Raw genomic sequence first — 16,016 nt, 5'->3', positions numbered from 1 at the left:
CGAGGTCAGAATGACCGACCCAGAGTGTACTCCGGACAGGCCCTTCGACACCCAAGTCAGTATGAGCCGGAGTGAAGAGGGTGTTTTAAGAGTGGTGGGTGAGAATTCAATACCCTCATTTATGAGCTTTGAAGGCCCCTTTTATAGGGAGAAATTGGGGTAGTTGGGGAGTTAATGCTCCAAGACAGGTGTCGACCAGCTATAGGTTCAAGCTCACCTACTCTGTGTAATTACCAAACTACCCCTGCTGACGCAGGGTCTGCGGTGGGCCCCTCTCGAGACATGTGTCGGCAGCTAATAGGCTGGTCCGCGGCGGGCCCTCCTCTAGCCACGTGTCGGCAGCTAATAGGCTGCTGTGTTTTTACACCCCATCAGTTGCCCCCCAAGTTCTCCAAGTTATTATGGTGACTTGGGGAAATGTGGTGAGTACATCTTCTGGTTGGTGGCGGTCGGGGTCCGGCCTGTGGGGCAGTCCGGGTCCGGCCTGTGGGGCAGTCCGAAATTTGGAGCAGTCCGGAACTTATCAGTCCGGATTTTGTCAGTCCGGATTTTGGAGCAGTCCGGATTTTGTCAGTCCGGAGCTTAGAGCAATCCGGATTTTGGAGCAGTCCGGAGCTTATCAGTCCGGATTTTGTCAGTCCGGATTTTGGAGCAGTCCAGAGCTTATCAGTCCGGATTTTGTCAGTCCGGAGCTTGGAGCAGTCCGGATTTTGGAGCAGTCCGGAGCTTATCAATCCGGATTTTGTCAGTCCGGAGCTTGCAGCAGTCCGGATTTTGTCAATCCGGAGCTTGGAGCAGTCCGGATTTTGGACCAGTCCGGAGCTTATCAGTCCGGATTTTGTCAGTCCGGAGCTTGGAGCAGTCCGGATTTTGGGCAGTCCGGAACTAATCAGTTCGGATTTTGGAGCAGTCCGGAGCTTATCAGTCCGGATTTTGTCAGTCCGGAGCTTGGAGCAGTCCGGATTTTGTCACTCCGGAGCTTGGAGCAGTCCGGATTTTGGAGCAGTCCGGAGCTTATCAGTCCGGATTTTGGAGCAGTCCGGAGCTTATCAGTCCGGATTTTGTCACTCCGGAGCTTGGAGCAGTCCGGATTTTGGAGCAGTCCGGATTTTGGAGCAGTCCGGAGCTTATCAGTCCGGATTTTGGAGCAGTCCGGAGCTTATCAGTCCGGATTTTGTCAGTCCGGAGCTTGGAGCAGTCCGGATTTTGTCATTCCGGAGCTTGGAGCAGTTCGGATTTTGTCAATCCGGAGCTTAGAGCAGTCCGGATTTTGGAGCAGTCCGGAGCTTATCAGTCCGGATTTTGTCACTCCGGAGCTTGGAGCAGTCCGGATTTTGGAGCAGTCCGGAGCTTATCAGTCCGGATTTTGGAGCAGTCCGGAGCTTATCAGTCCGGATTTTGTCAGTCCGGAGCTTGGAGCAGTCCGGATTTTGTCATTCCGGAGCTTGGAGCAGTCCGGATTTTGTCAATCCGGAGCTTAGAGCAGTCCGGATTTTGTCAATCCGGAGCTTGGAGCAATCCAGATTTTGGAGCAGTCCGGAGCTTATCAGTCCGGAGCTTGGAGCAGTCCGGATTTTGTCAATCCGGAGCTTGGAGCAGTCCGGATTTTGTCAATCCGGAGCTTGGAGCAGTCCGGATTTTGGAGCAGTCCGGAGCTTATCAGTACGGATTTTGTCATTCCGGAGCTTGGAGCAGTCCGGATTTTGTCATTCCGGAGCATGGAGCAGTCCGGATTTTGTCATTCCGGAGCTTGGAGCAGTCCGGATTTTGTCAATCCGGAGCTTGGAGCAGTCCGGATTTTGTCAATCCGGAGCTTGGAGCAGTCCGGATTTGGAGCAGTCCGGAGCTTATCAGTCCGGATTTTGTCAGTCCGGAGCTTGGAGCAGTCCGGATTTTGTCATTCCGGAGCTTGGAGCAGTCCGGATTTTGTCAATCCGGAGCTTGGAGCAGTCCGGATTTTGTCATTCCGGAGCTTGGAGCAGTCCGGATTTTGGACCAGTCCGGAGCTTATCAGTCCGGATTTTGTCAGTCCGGGGATTGGAGCAGTCCGGATTTTGTCATTCCGGAGCTTGGAGCAGTCCGGATTTTGTCATTCCGGAGCTTGGAGCAGTCCGGATTTTGTCAATCCGGAGCTTAGAGCAGTCCGGATTTTGTCAATCCGGAGCTTGGAGCAATCCAGATTTTGGAGCAGTCCGGAGCTTGGAGCAGTCCGGATTTTGTCAATCCGGAGCTTGGAGCAGTCCGGATTTTGTCAATCCGGAGCTTGGAGCAGTCCGGATTTTGGAGCAGTCCGGAGCTTATCAGTACGGATTTTGTCAGTCCGGAGCTTGGAGCAGTCCGGATTTTGTCATTCCGGAGCATGGAGCAGTCCGGATTTTGTCATTCCGGAGCTTGGAGCAGTCCGGATTTTGTCAATCCGGAGCTTGCAGCTGTCCGGATTTTGTCAATCCGGAGCTTGGAGCAGTCCGGATTTTGGAGCAGTCCGGAGCTTATCAGTCCGGATTTTGTCAGTCCGGAGCTTGGAGCAGTCCGGATTTTGTCATTCCGGAGCTTGGAGCAGTCCAGATTTTGTCATTCCGGAGCTTGGAGCAGTCCGGATTTTGTCAATCCGGAGCTTGGAGCAGTCCGGATTTTGTCATTCCGGAGCTTGGAGCAGTCCGGATTTTGGACCAGTCCGGAGCTTATCAGTCTGGATTTTGTCAGTCCGGAGCTTGGAGCAGTCCGAATTTTGTCATTCCGGAGCATGGAGCAGTCCGGATTTTGTCATTCCGGAGCTTGGAGCAGTCCGGATTTTGTCAATCCGGAGCTTGGAGCAGTCCGGATTTTGTCAATCCGGAGCTTGCAGCTGTCCGGATTTTGTCAATCCGGAGCGTGGAGCAGTCCGGATTTTGGAGCAGTCCGGAGCTTATCAGTCCGGATTTTGTCAGTCCGGAGCTTGGAGCAGTCCGGATTTTGTCATTCCGGAGCTTGGAGCAGTCCGGATTTTTTCATTCCGGAGCTTGGAGCAGTCCGGATTTTGTCAATCCGGAGCTTGGAGCAGTCCGGATTTTGTCATTCCGGAGCTTGGAGCAGTCCGGATTTTGGACCAGTCCGGAGCTTATCAGTCCGGATTTTGTCAGTCCGGAGCTTGGAGCAGTCCGGATTTTGTCAATCCGGAGCTTAGAGCAGTCCGGATTTTGTCAATCCGGAGTTGGAGCAGTCTGGATTTTGTCAATCCGGAGTTGGAGCAGTCCGGATTTTGGAGCAGTCCGGACTGATTTTTGTCGTGTAGCGAGACGCGTCATATCCAGTCCGGATTTTGTCAGTCCGGAGCTTGGAGCAGTCCGGATTTTGTCAATCCAGAGCTTGGAGCAGTCCGGACTTTGTCACTCCGGAGCTTGGAGCAGTCCGGATTTAGGAGCAGTCCGGAGCTTATCAGTCCGGATTTTGGAGCAGTCCGGAACTTATCAGTCCGGATTTTGGAGCAGTCCGGAGCTTATCAGTCCGGATGTTGTCAATCCGGAGCTTGGAGCAGTCCGGATTTTGTCATTCCGGAGCTTGGAGCAGTCCGGATTTTGTCAATCCGGAGCTTAGAGCAGTCCGGATTTTGTCAATCCGGAGCTTAGAGCAGTCCGGATTTTGTCAATCCGGAGTTGGAGCAGTCCGGATTTTGGAGCAGTCCGGACTGATTTTTGTCGTGTAGCGAGACGCGTCATATCCAGTCCGGCTTGGGCCGGACTGATTTTTGTCGTCTAGCGAGACGCGTCGTATCCAGTCCGGCTTGGGCCGGACTGATTTTTGTCTTCTAGCGAGACGCGTCGTATCCAGTCCGGCTTGGGCCGGACTGATTTTTGTCGTCTAGCGAGACGCGTCGTATCCAGTCCGGCTTGGGCCGGACTGATTTTTGTCGTCTAGCGAGACGCGTCGTATCCAGTCCGGCTGGAGATGACCAAGTTTTATTGAACTTGGGTTTTTGCAAGGGTTTGGTTTTCTGCCAGGGCCCGTTTCTGACTAGAAGTGCGCTTCCGATCTTTGTGGAGACGAGCCGTGGCGAACCAAGCAGCGAGTACCCTAGTTTTAGTGAACTGGGTTTCCAAGGAGCTTTGGTTTTTGCATCCGGACTGGTCCCGGACCAGGAGTGGGCTCCCGGTCTTTGCGGAGACGAGTCGTGGCGAACCAAGTGTCGAGTACCCTAGTTTTAGTGAACTTGGCGGCGGACTTGTCTGGTGGAGCGGTGAGTTCGGTGCTCACCATGGGGCCATGACTCCCCCCGGTGGACATCTGGCCTCTCTTGGGCAAGTCGTGGAGCTTCTGGAGGAGGTTGGGGAGGTGCCTGGAGTAGATGCTGGTACTGCTCGACGAGAGTCGTCATTTGCTGGAAGAGAGCTTGAACTTGCTCTGGAGTGGGCAGGGGGTTCAGGTGCTCCGAGTGAGCAAGGCTCTGCTCGGCCGTAGCGGAGGCCGCCACTACTAGCGAGGCAATTCGCCCGCTGCGGGTCCTGCGGGGCAGCACGTCTTGGGTAGTCCGTGCAGTGGGGATGCGCGCGCTCTTGCGCCTTGCCATTTTTGTTTGTGAGGGATCTGAACAGCTTTTAGTTCTGGAGTTCCACGGATGGCGCCAATCTGTTAGGCCCAAAATCGGTTAACAGATATGGCAGTGACGTAAGAGCCGAGCTGGAGGGAAGTAGAGTCCGGATGAGCTGTGTGCTGCACAGGAGCAAACGAGGTCAGAATGACCGACCCAGAGTGTACTCCGGACAGGCCCTTCGACACCCAAGTCAGTATGAGCCGGAGTGAAGAGGGTGTTTTAAGAGTGGTGGGTGAGAATTCAATACCCTCATTTATGAGCTTTGAAGGCCCCTTTTATAGGGAGAAATTGGGGTAGTTGGGGAGTTAATGCTCCAAGACAGGTGTCGACCAGCTATAGGTTCAAGCTCACCTACTCTGTGTAATTACCAAACTACCCCTGCTGACGCAGGGTCTGCGGTGGGCCCCTCTCGAGACATGTGTCGGCAGCTAATAGGCTGGTCCGCGGCGGGCCCTCCTCTAGCCACGTGTCGGCAGCTAATAGGCTGCTGTGTTTTTACACCCCATCAGATAGTTTGGCCATGCTTAGTTTACTTTTCAGTTTTCATAACTGTTAAAGTAGAAAAGATTATATAGCGCCATCTCCAACAAGTTAAGCTTCTGGAGTAATTGGTTATTTCACATGGTATCATTTCTCCAATGGCTGATCTGTGTCAATGTAACGGCTAAATTTTGCTCATCCCTCTTCTTTTTTATTTCTCTATGCATCTTATTGCCTCTCCTTACCTTTAGCTTTTTGCGATTTTAATGCACAAAGAGCTTAGTCATGGAGGCAAATATTGAAATCGGTGGGTTTCACGTGGGGGCTTTCTCTTCCTATGATTTTGCCTCTAAAATTCTCCGCCATATCCAAGATTTTGAACATATTCCTAAAATTTGGTTCTTCAAAGATCCTTTATTTTTTAAATCTCAAAGTAGTTCATTTGCATCTGATATTGGCAATGATTAAATATTTATCCACGCTTCTGAGATTCATCTATGAAGCATAAATGAAACGATGGTTGAATTTCTTGATATGAGCCAAATCTTATTAGTTATATACTTTTTCTTATCGGATACTGCTGTTTAACTTTCAGCTTGATTTGAGCATTTTAAATTCTCTTTCCAATTCTTGTTTTAGGTTCTATCTCTCTATTTGCAATGTTTGTGAATTGGCGGTGATGATTTTTACATCTATGCCAGTTCTGCTTCAGAAAATTCTTGATTGAGAACGCTGAAATATAAATCTGAGCCATTTTTTCATTTGCTTTCCATGTTATTGCAGCTATTGTAATTTTAAATTCCGTATTCCGTTTTCCATTTTGCTTTTTGTAAATAATATAAAATTTGCTAGAAACATACATGTTCCTTCTTTCAGTTTCAGATCATGATCATTGTGAGAGGCATCTACTGAAACTGTGGTTTTTTTTTCGTTTTTTTTTGTTTTCTGCCAGGATACTTTTCATTTGAGTGTTGATTCCGGAGGGAACTATTACACAGTTGCTGGAATTTCAGTTTCCAGTCGATTTAGCTGGTGCAAATGTCCTTTGATATTTTAAATTTTAAATGCATGTTGAATATTGGATGCACTCATGAATATGGTTGTGATTCTAACTCTTTCCATTATGTGCAGGAAAGTGATTGGGGTTTCACATTGTTCATGCCTCTTAGCGAACTCTATGACCCTGCTATATTGTGAATGTATAGTTGAAGCCGATGTTGCCTTCCGTAGAATCGGCGACTACTGGACATACGAATAAAAAAAAGAAACAGGTTGCGTCGGTCTTAGAACTAAGGACCTACCCGTTACATGAACTTTCTTCCGACTTTGTACCATATTCCTTACTTTAGACAGGTTTGTTTCCAGCTAAAAATTCTTATTGTAGTTCAGTGTAACTTCTTTATTTGATCACAATTTGAAGTGCAATGACTCATGTATTCCAGGCTGTGTACCATATGCCCTCCACTGAGAATGATTTGCCATCTGGAAGTATTCCATGAAGAGTGGGAACACCACCATGAAGAGTGCCCAGATTGGAGGTATTCCATGAAGAGTGGCTCGATTGAATGAAACCATCTGCCCAGATTCATCGGAACACTGCCATGAAGAGTGCCCAAGTGGATGATTCCACCTTTTGCTTGTTCTGCTTCTCTATCACACTTGTAGCCTTTAAGGCATCCCCATGGATTTGTTCCATACTTTGTAAATTTTCTTCAATGCTAAATAATTTAAAAGTTCTTTTGTAAATGTGATGCATATATATGTTTTGCAAATGTGATGTGTATGATGTGTACAGGTTTTACTCTGTTAAAGCAGGTTTTGTATCTAAATGTATTGCACCCATGTTTTGGGATTATAAGGAATATTGAAATTTGAATTAAAAAAAATATAGCGGTCATGACCGCTAGTATATGGAAAAAAAGCTCGCTGGTAGATCATTAGTGTAGTGTGAACGTGCTTTTCTTTTACCAGCGGCCAAAACCGCTGCTCCTAATTCACCAGCGGTCATGACCGCTTGTATAGTGGCGTTGTTAAACAAAGGACATTGACAAATAGCCGCGGCCAAAACTCCTGGTATATATGAATATATATACTAGCGGTCTTTTTAGGAGCGGTTATAATCGCGGGTAATATATACACCGTCGAGACATTTAGCTGCGGATTTGTAACTGCTGGTAAATATAACACCAGCGGCTATAGGTACTTTCACCAGCGGTTTTGATCGCTCCTAAAAGTCGTTTTTTTGTAGTGTGGCCCATGAAAAATAAGAAAAGGGATTTGCTAGCGTCCAACGTAGAAGGCATTTCACGATGGTCTGTTGCATGTGAAAGCAGCCACACAGCCTTACTTTCCAGTATATTTTGTCTTCAATCATGAGGTGGTTGCTCTCACATGCAACAGGCGATGCACGAAATGCATTTTGCGATGGACGCTAGCAAATCCCTAAGAAAATAGCAAAAAAATCCTCATCAATCCAGCTGCAAGTACATATCAATCTTCTTCTTTATTACAGAGATGCAGTTTTTATAGATTGAAGTCACACTACAAGAAAAAGGACCATTACCAGTGTTCTCTTACCGGAGTTTTGCAAAACCATCCCTAATTAGTATACATACACCGACGCTTATTATTAGAACGACGGTGAAGTGTTATTCCGCGCCACTAACCTCTCCTGCCCAAAAAGATATTGAGAAATGTCTTTACATTCGAAACTGACTTACATGTTTTGTATTTTCGAGAGAAGTGATGTTTACACACCTTTTTTTAATCGAAAGTTCGAAACAGCCCATCTAGTGTATCTATGACCATATCCAAAATTTCAGATTTCGGTCAAGTCCGAAACCAAAATGTACCGAAACATAAATTTCGGCAGAAATTTAAAGAAAAAAATGACCTTTCTTATTTCTTCACAGAATTTCAACCAAAAATACTGAAATTTGGGGCCAAAAAACGAAATTTGAAGACTTTCTACGGATTTTAAGCCAAAATTTCAGGATTTCGGCTAGGACCAAAATCGAAATTTAAAACCATGTCTATAACTACTCTTTCACACTAGGTGGCTGTCACAAGTTAAACAAAGGGACTAAGACATCAACTGAACAAGTTGAACAAAGGGACGAATAGAACATTTCCTCTTCATTAAATCTGCAAATTTTCAACACTAATTTTACATGGTTAGATAATTCAAACCATTCATTTATTCAGCCCCAACTTGGAAAACTCAGAGCTCTGAAAATCATCCTTATTGAGTGAAACCTAACCCTCGAAAGCCACATTATAGAAATCTCTTCGATCAAATTGTTAAGATCATCATAAACAAATTATTTCCTATTATGTATGACGAAACAACTAAAGGATTTTGGTAAAAAAAAAGCGTGCACTGAAATATCTCTGTTTACTAGAATCCAAAGAGCATTACAGATAATAATGACACGTATATTTGAGTCACTGGGTTATGATATCTGCCAAATATAAAATTTTAAAATATAAATAGAGGGAATCTACTGGAGAATATTCGTAAAGAACCCAATCTAAATGTTCAGAAATGAACACGGTGTGTCAGTCGGTCAGTTAATGATTAAAATTTTGATGAAGAGGAAATGATTCGTGTACCCGACCCGCATCGACCCGACCCGAAAATAGCCTGGGTTGGGTTAGGTTTCATGGGTTTCGGGTTGAGCCGGGTTGAGCATTCAAAAGCCCGCATGAATCTCGGGTCGAGCTGGGTTTGAAGGGGCCCGACCTGACCCGACCCGAGTTACAGAAGTTATAGTATGTACATTTTTTTCTATTGTTAGTTAAAAGTTAAAAGTGAAAACCCACGCACCCACTGTTATTGCGTGTGAGTGTAATTTCTGCTTCTATGAGTTGAGTTGATTCAAGTGTTTGATTCAGCATTGTTTGATTGTAATTACAACATTGTTTGATTACAGCATTGTTTGATTCAAGTGTAATGTGAGTGTAATTACATCATTGTTTGATTCAAGTGTGATGTGAGTGTAATTTCTGCTTCTATGAGTTGAGTTGCCTTGCAAAACAAGAATTTTCCTTAAAAAATTGCGTCAACATGAAAAACCCGAACCGACCCGAGATTTATCATGCGTAGGGCCGGGTTTGGGAATCGTGGGTTTTTCGAAAAAAAACCCGACCCGACCCGCCCGACCCGAGTTGCAGCCCTATAGTAGATGATTCGTGTAGTCTCTCTTCTGGTAGAGATTCACTGCATGTTGTTATGATAATTTTCTTGGGGAGATGATATTTTCACCCCCCTGCATTACGTGCACACCCCCTTATAACCTGATTTGATGTGAAAAGTCAGCGACTTTATGTCAAATCACGTTATAAGAGGGGGTGTGCAAGTACTGCCGGGGGTGAAAATATCAGAAACTTGGGACTACTCTTTTTTTCTTTTTTTTTTAATGGAATTGGGACTATTCTTTTGAGCCCATTTCTCGAAATGATGGGACCCATATCTGGGTTTCAATTTAATTAATGTGGATCCGGTTTTGGATAAGACCAAGAAGTGATATACTATTGGACTCCTTTTCTTCCTCGAGCTAGCCTCCATAGTCACTATTCTATATACTACAGGTGGGTGGCCCGGGAAAGAAAAGGAGCAAATAGAGAAAGGGAGCTGATATTTACGCCCCTTTTAATTCTGTGGACACCCGATATCAAACCTTTTCACCGGGTAAAGAAAGTAGCCAGTTTCACATAGCCAGTCTTTTTGAAAATGACCAAAATACCCATAAAAGCATCTAAATCGCTTACTCTCCTTTCCATCTCTCCCACGCTTCTCGCCCAAATCCAGAGTCCAAGCTGGGCTGTAAATGGCTGCCTGATTACATGCCATGGTCCCATGGTCCCCGCTGGAATGGGAAAAGAGATAAGTTTTGTTTCCTTCTTTTTTACTCGGATTATGAGTGCATTCCCTGTTTCAGCTACTATATAAAAATAAAAAAAAATAGGCCTTTTTTCTTTCTATTTTCCTCGGAAAACCTAAAATCACACAATCGGCTTGGTAAGTGAAGAAAACGTAGGGTGAGTTTGACAATGTTTCAAGTTAAACATTTGGGATCTAATTTCTTCCAATCTATTTATATTTTGCCTCTCAGACAAAATTATATGAAATATATAGCGCCATTATTATGGTGTGGAATTTTGATGTTAAGTTGGATTTTCATCAGTAGATGTTGATTTGCAATGGAATTTATGGGAAGTCAATAAATAATTGCAAATCTTCAAATACGATCTTGATTTGCCTATGCTATTGTAAGCCAATCGTTCATATAGAGAGCTTCTTGATACCAGGATGCATTTTCAGCAAATTTTTGGAACTTACCTCTCGACATTATGAATTGGGTAGATTATTGTATTGTATTTACAGTGTTGTTTAGAGAATGCTTTATACACTGTTGTTTGTGTCAAGGGCTCAGATTAGATGCTTATTTACTTTTGTGTTGTATGGCAGAGCTTGTGGGAGCTATTACAGGATTTGTGTTTCTAAAGTACTTGGGAATAAAACCTGGGAGAGAGAGAGAGTACTACTTTTAACATTTTGAGAGAGAGAGAGAGAGAGAGATTCTAAGCTGGATTTGGGAGATGGAAGCTCAATTTTGGCGAGATGGGGCTGGTTTGGGTGAGACGCTGCTGGTTTAGGGCGAGAGACAGACGTGTGGGAGAGAGAGGAAGAGGGTTTATGGGTTTGGAGAGAGAGATGGGATTTGAATACTGTCATGGGTATTTTGGTCATTTCAAAAAGTGCTTTTGTGGTATAAATGGCTACCTTCTTTAGCCCGTTTTGTGGGGTGAAAATGGGTGTCCGCAGAATTAAAAGGGGCGTAAATATCAGCTCCCGAAAATATATCATTTACCTTTTGATCTCTTCCTCTGTCCATATCCCAAAAAGTGTTTTCACTTTTCAGTAACTACGACCCACATTATACGTTTTCTATTACGATCTATGTCTTATATTTGCCAATGGATCTCCTTTACATGCACATAAGAGCATTGACTCATTGCACGTGGAGGCTTCAATGCATGCTCTAATTTCACTCTCAATATAAGAAAATTGGTTTTTATGAAGTGAAGGCTACAACCGGCTGTTGGTGTCACCAATCGACCACTAGATTGTGTCACCTGTCACCGGCTAGATGTGTTGACAGTACAGCTTTTATTGCCGGATATTTTACCATGAGAAGTATATTTCAAATGCCGCTAAAGACAAAATATTTTACCGGTGGTTAATTCTAGCTGCTGGGAGAAGACTGTTTAGGATGGCCACCGAAGATATTTTTAAAAAAAAATTTACTTTGATTATTAGTGACCATTAGAACCACAGTAATTTTAATATATCACTAGAAAAGATATTTACCAAGAGTTAAGATGTAGTGCCAACATGACAGCCATGTCATGTGTTTGGGTAAAAACGGTATATTCGGTACTGACTCTAAGACCACGCCCAAATACATAATGCATTTGACATAAGCCCGTGCAATGGAACCATCGAAGCCGACCTAACTTTCTCCCCAAATCCTCCCCACACACGTAACAGACACACATCCAGAATCGTCGGCATCGGCCTTCTAGAAAATAAGACACAACCACGAAAATCCCACAAGAAAGTGAAGAATCCGGCTGACTGTTACAAGAAACCCGCCTCCCACATCAGAGATAGGAATCAAAGGTTCCCGCCAAGACCATCATTCCACCAACTCTGCCTGGATATTCCGGGGATCATGCCCCCACGATTGTAGCCGCCGTCCATCCCACTGCACGTGGGGAGAACTAAGGGCATGATTGGCGTCGTGGGCATGATGGATCTCCTCCCCTATACAAGGGCATCCTCACACTCAAACATGGCATCCAATTCATTCTCTCTATCTTGCTAGTAATCTGTTCTGGCTCTGACACCTTCCCTTCGTTCTTTTAGTCTGTGTTGCCCATCTTTGGCTTGAGTGTCGAAGTGGCAGCCCGGAGCTAGAACTCAGGGCACACTGACGCTTTCTTTGTGAGCGCAGGATCACAAGCTCCACCAAGCTAGTACAAGTAGCTGGATTTTGGGCACCATCAGATTGGCGCCATCCGCGGGACTCAATGTCAAAATCAAAAGCCTCAAAAGCCCCATCTCACCCTCAATTTAACTATAGGGTAGCAACAATGAGCCAAGCGAACTAGCAAGATCAACCATTACTGGAGGAGGAAATGGTCACCACCGATGATGCATCAGTAACAATGAACATGTTCAACCAACTCTCCCAACAGTTCGGAGACGTCAACAATATCCTTCAACAAGTATTGCAGAGACCACAGCCGCATGCAGTTGAAACGTCTCATTCCTCAAAGCGTCAAATGTCTACAAACCATCCTCCCATAATTTCCTCAACTCTTCAATCAATGGTTGTAAGTAGACGTCTATGTCATTACCAGGTCCAGATGGTTCAGGAATAAGCAATGAGAGAATCATATACGGTTGCTTCCTGCACATCCATGGTGGCAAGTTATATGGAATGGGAAGAACGGGCCATATGCTGCGAGCAATACTCATCATCCTAAAGGAATTAAACCCGTCACTTGCCAATCCAAGTCTAACATTGCGAGGATCTGAAGAAAATTCTGGATATCTATTATCTAAATACCGCCATGCTGGTGAGTCTGCAGGATGCTGTAGACACTCCATTTTGGCCAAACCCTAATAAGCTCAGTTGGGATAGAAACCCTATCAAATTAGGGTTTTAGCATCCCCAATTTGTCCCTAGAGTAGGTTAGGGTCTCATTTAGGTCCCCATGAAATTTTATCCGAATTTGTCGGGGTTTGCCTAGTGGACGAATGAAGTTTGTAGTGTAGTGTAGTGTAGGAATAAGGGTGCCGATTTAGCCAGAAAAGGGGGTGCGCTTGAACCTGGAAAGCCAGTTCAAGTTTACTGCGGTGGGCTGTCCAGGAGAATATGCAAGCGTGCAGATTAATGTGTAGCATAATCGGGAGGCGCATTATCCTGGAGCAGGGCAATTTCGTAAATGAGGAAGATTCCTTTCTTCCTTTCCAAGTAATGATTAGAGCCTAATCTAGATTAGTGGAGGTTTAGGGCTAGGATTAGTTGGGAAGGAATATTATGAAGGAAGCTTCCTAGATGGTTAAAGAGCCTTCAATCCTCGCCATTGGGCATAAAGAGGTTTTGAAGGGTTGAGATCAAATTTCTAAGGAGATATTTTTCATATTTGTTTCCCTCTTGCTATTACCCAAGACCATCTTTGTCTTGGAAAATGGTAGTGACAAATACTCCATAGGGGCTGTCCAAGGCAAAACAAGGGAGGAGAAAATATATCATTTTCCTTTTATCCCTTCACCTACCTGGGGCACACCCTTGTACAATAGGGTGTGTTTGGAAGCACATAGAGGGGGGTTGTCCTGGGAGGAAAAGGGGCGAATATATCTTTTCCTCATAATAGGGTCTAGGGAGGGTTTTAAAGGAGGAGGAGCTCATTTTTGGGGAGAGAAGTAGAGAGAAACAAAGAAGAAAATTGCAGAGGGAGAAGAGAGCTCCCCTTCCGGTCACCATCTCCGGTGATTGCACCCTTGGCCTTGGGAACCTACATCATCATGTTCGCCAGGTCATGTGATAACTGCTAAATGATTATCATAATGATAAATCAGTCTTTGAGTAATTGGTAATAAAGTCAAGAGATGTGATCGAGGAACATGGTGATATGATCTCAGATGCTGGTAGATGATTGTTATTCACACCATCAGGTTTTAAATATTTTGTGTTTCTTATGAATTCATCCTCTTCCTTGTTTGCATAGTTGACTTCTTAGCCTCCTTTATGGGTTGTCATGTTTAGTTGTTAGCAGTATGGAAGGCAAAATGGATGAGTGCCATTATCAGAGTTTATTTGTAATAGTATCATTTCTTTGGAATGTCAGTAGAGTGATAATTTCTTGAGCAAATGCAATGCAACCTTTCATATACCCAACTTGGTTTAGGGATTAGATCACGCTTTGTTTCCCCTTTTCTTGGTTAAAGAGGGGCTCTTCGGTTCTAGTCCTTAAGCTTAGCCTGCATATGTTAGTGATGATTTAAATACTTTCATTTGACTCTAGAGTCTTTCTTGAGTACGGCGATGACGGAAGGTTTTTTGAGCCACCCCTTTGTCCTTCATGTTTCTTTTTCTATCTCATCACTTCTTATGGGGCTTAGGGGTTTCCTCTTCTTCGTGATCATTATTTGTGACAGGGTTCGGGGTTTCTTTTTCTTCGGGTCCCCTCTCCTCATGTTCCTAGGGATCCTACTTGGGTTTCAGGATTCCTTCGATTAGAGGGACATCTCCTTGGGTTTCTTCTCCATTCAGAGTCATTCTCCTTACTTTCCTTGGGTCCTTTTTGAATTTCGGGATTCCCTCAATCGTGGGAGCACTATATCGGGTTCGGTAACGATGGAGCGTTTCTTGAACCAATCTCTTCCCTTCCTGCCTTAGAGTTTTCGCAGGTTAAGGGATTCCCTCCTCTTAGAGTGTTTAACTAATTAGGACCCTTCCTTAGTGACTGATTGTCTAGTAGTTCTTCTTATAGGACTTTGTCTGTCCATTTTGTTTAGAAGTATGCCCTTAGGGTTAGAAGGTTTTCATCTGTCATTGTTTGGGGGTTTTACTCCATAGGTTAGATATCTTCTCATTGGGAGTCTGGCTAAGTCTCATAAGCTTTTGGTCATCTCTTTGAGATTGTTTACTCGTATCGAAATTTTAGTTCCCTCGTTTGTTTTCTTCCCCCCTAGGCTTTAGGGATCCTGTTTCCCTCTTTAATACCCTACCGTGATATGGTGGGTATAGAGGCTCTTCTATCGGATCTCCTTTAGCTGAAAGGGTGTTAACACGATTTTAAACGCCAAAAATATAAAAACACTTCAAAACAGCAATAAAGCATCAAAAGCATTTGAAGAGTTTTTTTTTTTAGAAGCGTAGTACGAGAGTTCGTTTCGAACAACGTTGGCTTGATCCTCTTCCACGAGGTACGCAGTGCAGCTTTGGATCTTCATCCCAAGTCCAGCCAAACTTTTGTAAATAACATTTTTAATCTCTTTGGAATAAACAACTTTAAACCTTATTTTTAAAAGCTCTTCCTCTCGAGTTAGGAATTTATTCTAGACAGAGAGTTTTAGAGTTAGGAGTTTGTCCTTGATTTGTTGTGTGTTTGTGTTAGAGTTAGGAGTTTGTCCTAGCTAGAAGCGCCTCCGCTCGGTTAGTTGGCGATTCACATCGCTGACTGATTACTAGGTCTAGGATGCGTTACTGATCCCACTGTTTTCCTTAGGACACACAGCCTAGTTACACATAGGTTGTAGGAACCACCTGCATTAGCTTAGGGCTAACCTGCATATTAGTTAGGGCATATAGGGTGTCCTAAAATTCACAATCCACTGGAATTTAAATAATCGTATAAGAAGCTTTAATAACTAGTCCGGACTTCTAGGTCGAGTCTAGGATAGAGGTCTAGATGTCTTAGGCATCATAGCTTAGAATAGGTGCGAAGAACTACGTTGCCTTGATTCTCGTGGAGGCGGGATACGTAGGCTTCTTTGGATGAACATCAGATCATCTAAAGACTTGGGCTTAAGCATTAGAGTCTTAGGGTCCGTTGGTAGCACTTTAGGGCTTGTGTTTGCATATTGATGATGATTTTCGCATAGGATCATGAAAGCGTGTGTTCATTTCCTTGCTTACTAACGTGCTTAGCTATAACATTTACTTGCTTATGTGTTTTACCTACTTGCTTAGTTGTAGCTCTTACCTGCTTAGCTGTAGTTCTCACATGTTTAGCGGTAGTTCTCACATGCTTAGCTATAATTCTCTATCTTTATTAGGTTACTGATTGTTATCCTTTACTATCATCTACTGACGTTTGGTCCTTGCGCAAGTTTACCTTCTTAGCTGTAGCGCTTTACTGCTTTACTGCTTATTCTAACTGTCATTTACTG

General features: G+C 44.4%; 2 non-coding genes across 2 annotated transcripts; both read left to right on the top strand.

Annotated features, from left to right (window-relative positions):
* The first annotated feature begins 5,502 nt into the window (after window positions 1–5,502).
* On the top strand, window positions 5,503–5,589 carry LOC143870197 (small nucleolar RNA U36a). Its single transcript, XR_013244987.1, has one exon. It is a non-coding gene; the product is annotated as a small nucleolar RNA U36a (small nucleolar RNA).
* Window positions 5,590–5,715: 126 nt separating this feature from the next.
* Window positions 5,716–5,803, top strand: LOC143870181 (small nucleolar RNA Z223). Its single transcript, XR_013244973.1, has one exon. It is a non-coding gene; the product is annotated as a small nucleolar RNA Z223 (small nucleolar RNA).
* Window positions 5,804–16,016: the final 10,213 nt, after the last annotated feature.

Source organism: Tasmannia lanceolata, unplaced genomic scaffold, assembly GCF_043159265.1.
Source record: "Tasmannia lanceolata isolate RefF3 unplaced genomic scaffold, GAP_Taslan_0.1 ptg000003l, whole genome shotgun sequence".
Taxonomy (NCBI): domain Eukaryota; kingdom Viridiplantae; phylum Streptophyta; class Magnoliopsida; order Canellales; family Winteraceae; genus Tasmannia; species Tasmannia lanceolata.
This window is presented reverse-complemented; position numbering and strand designations above follow the sequence as displayed.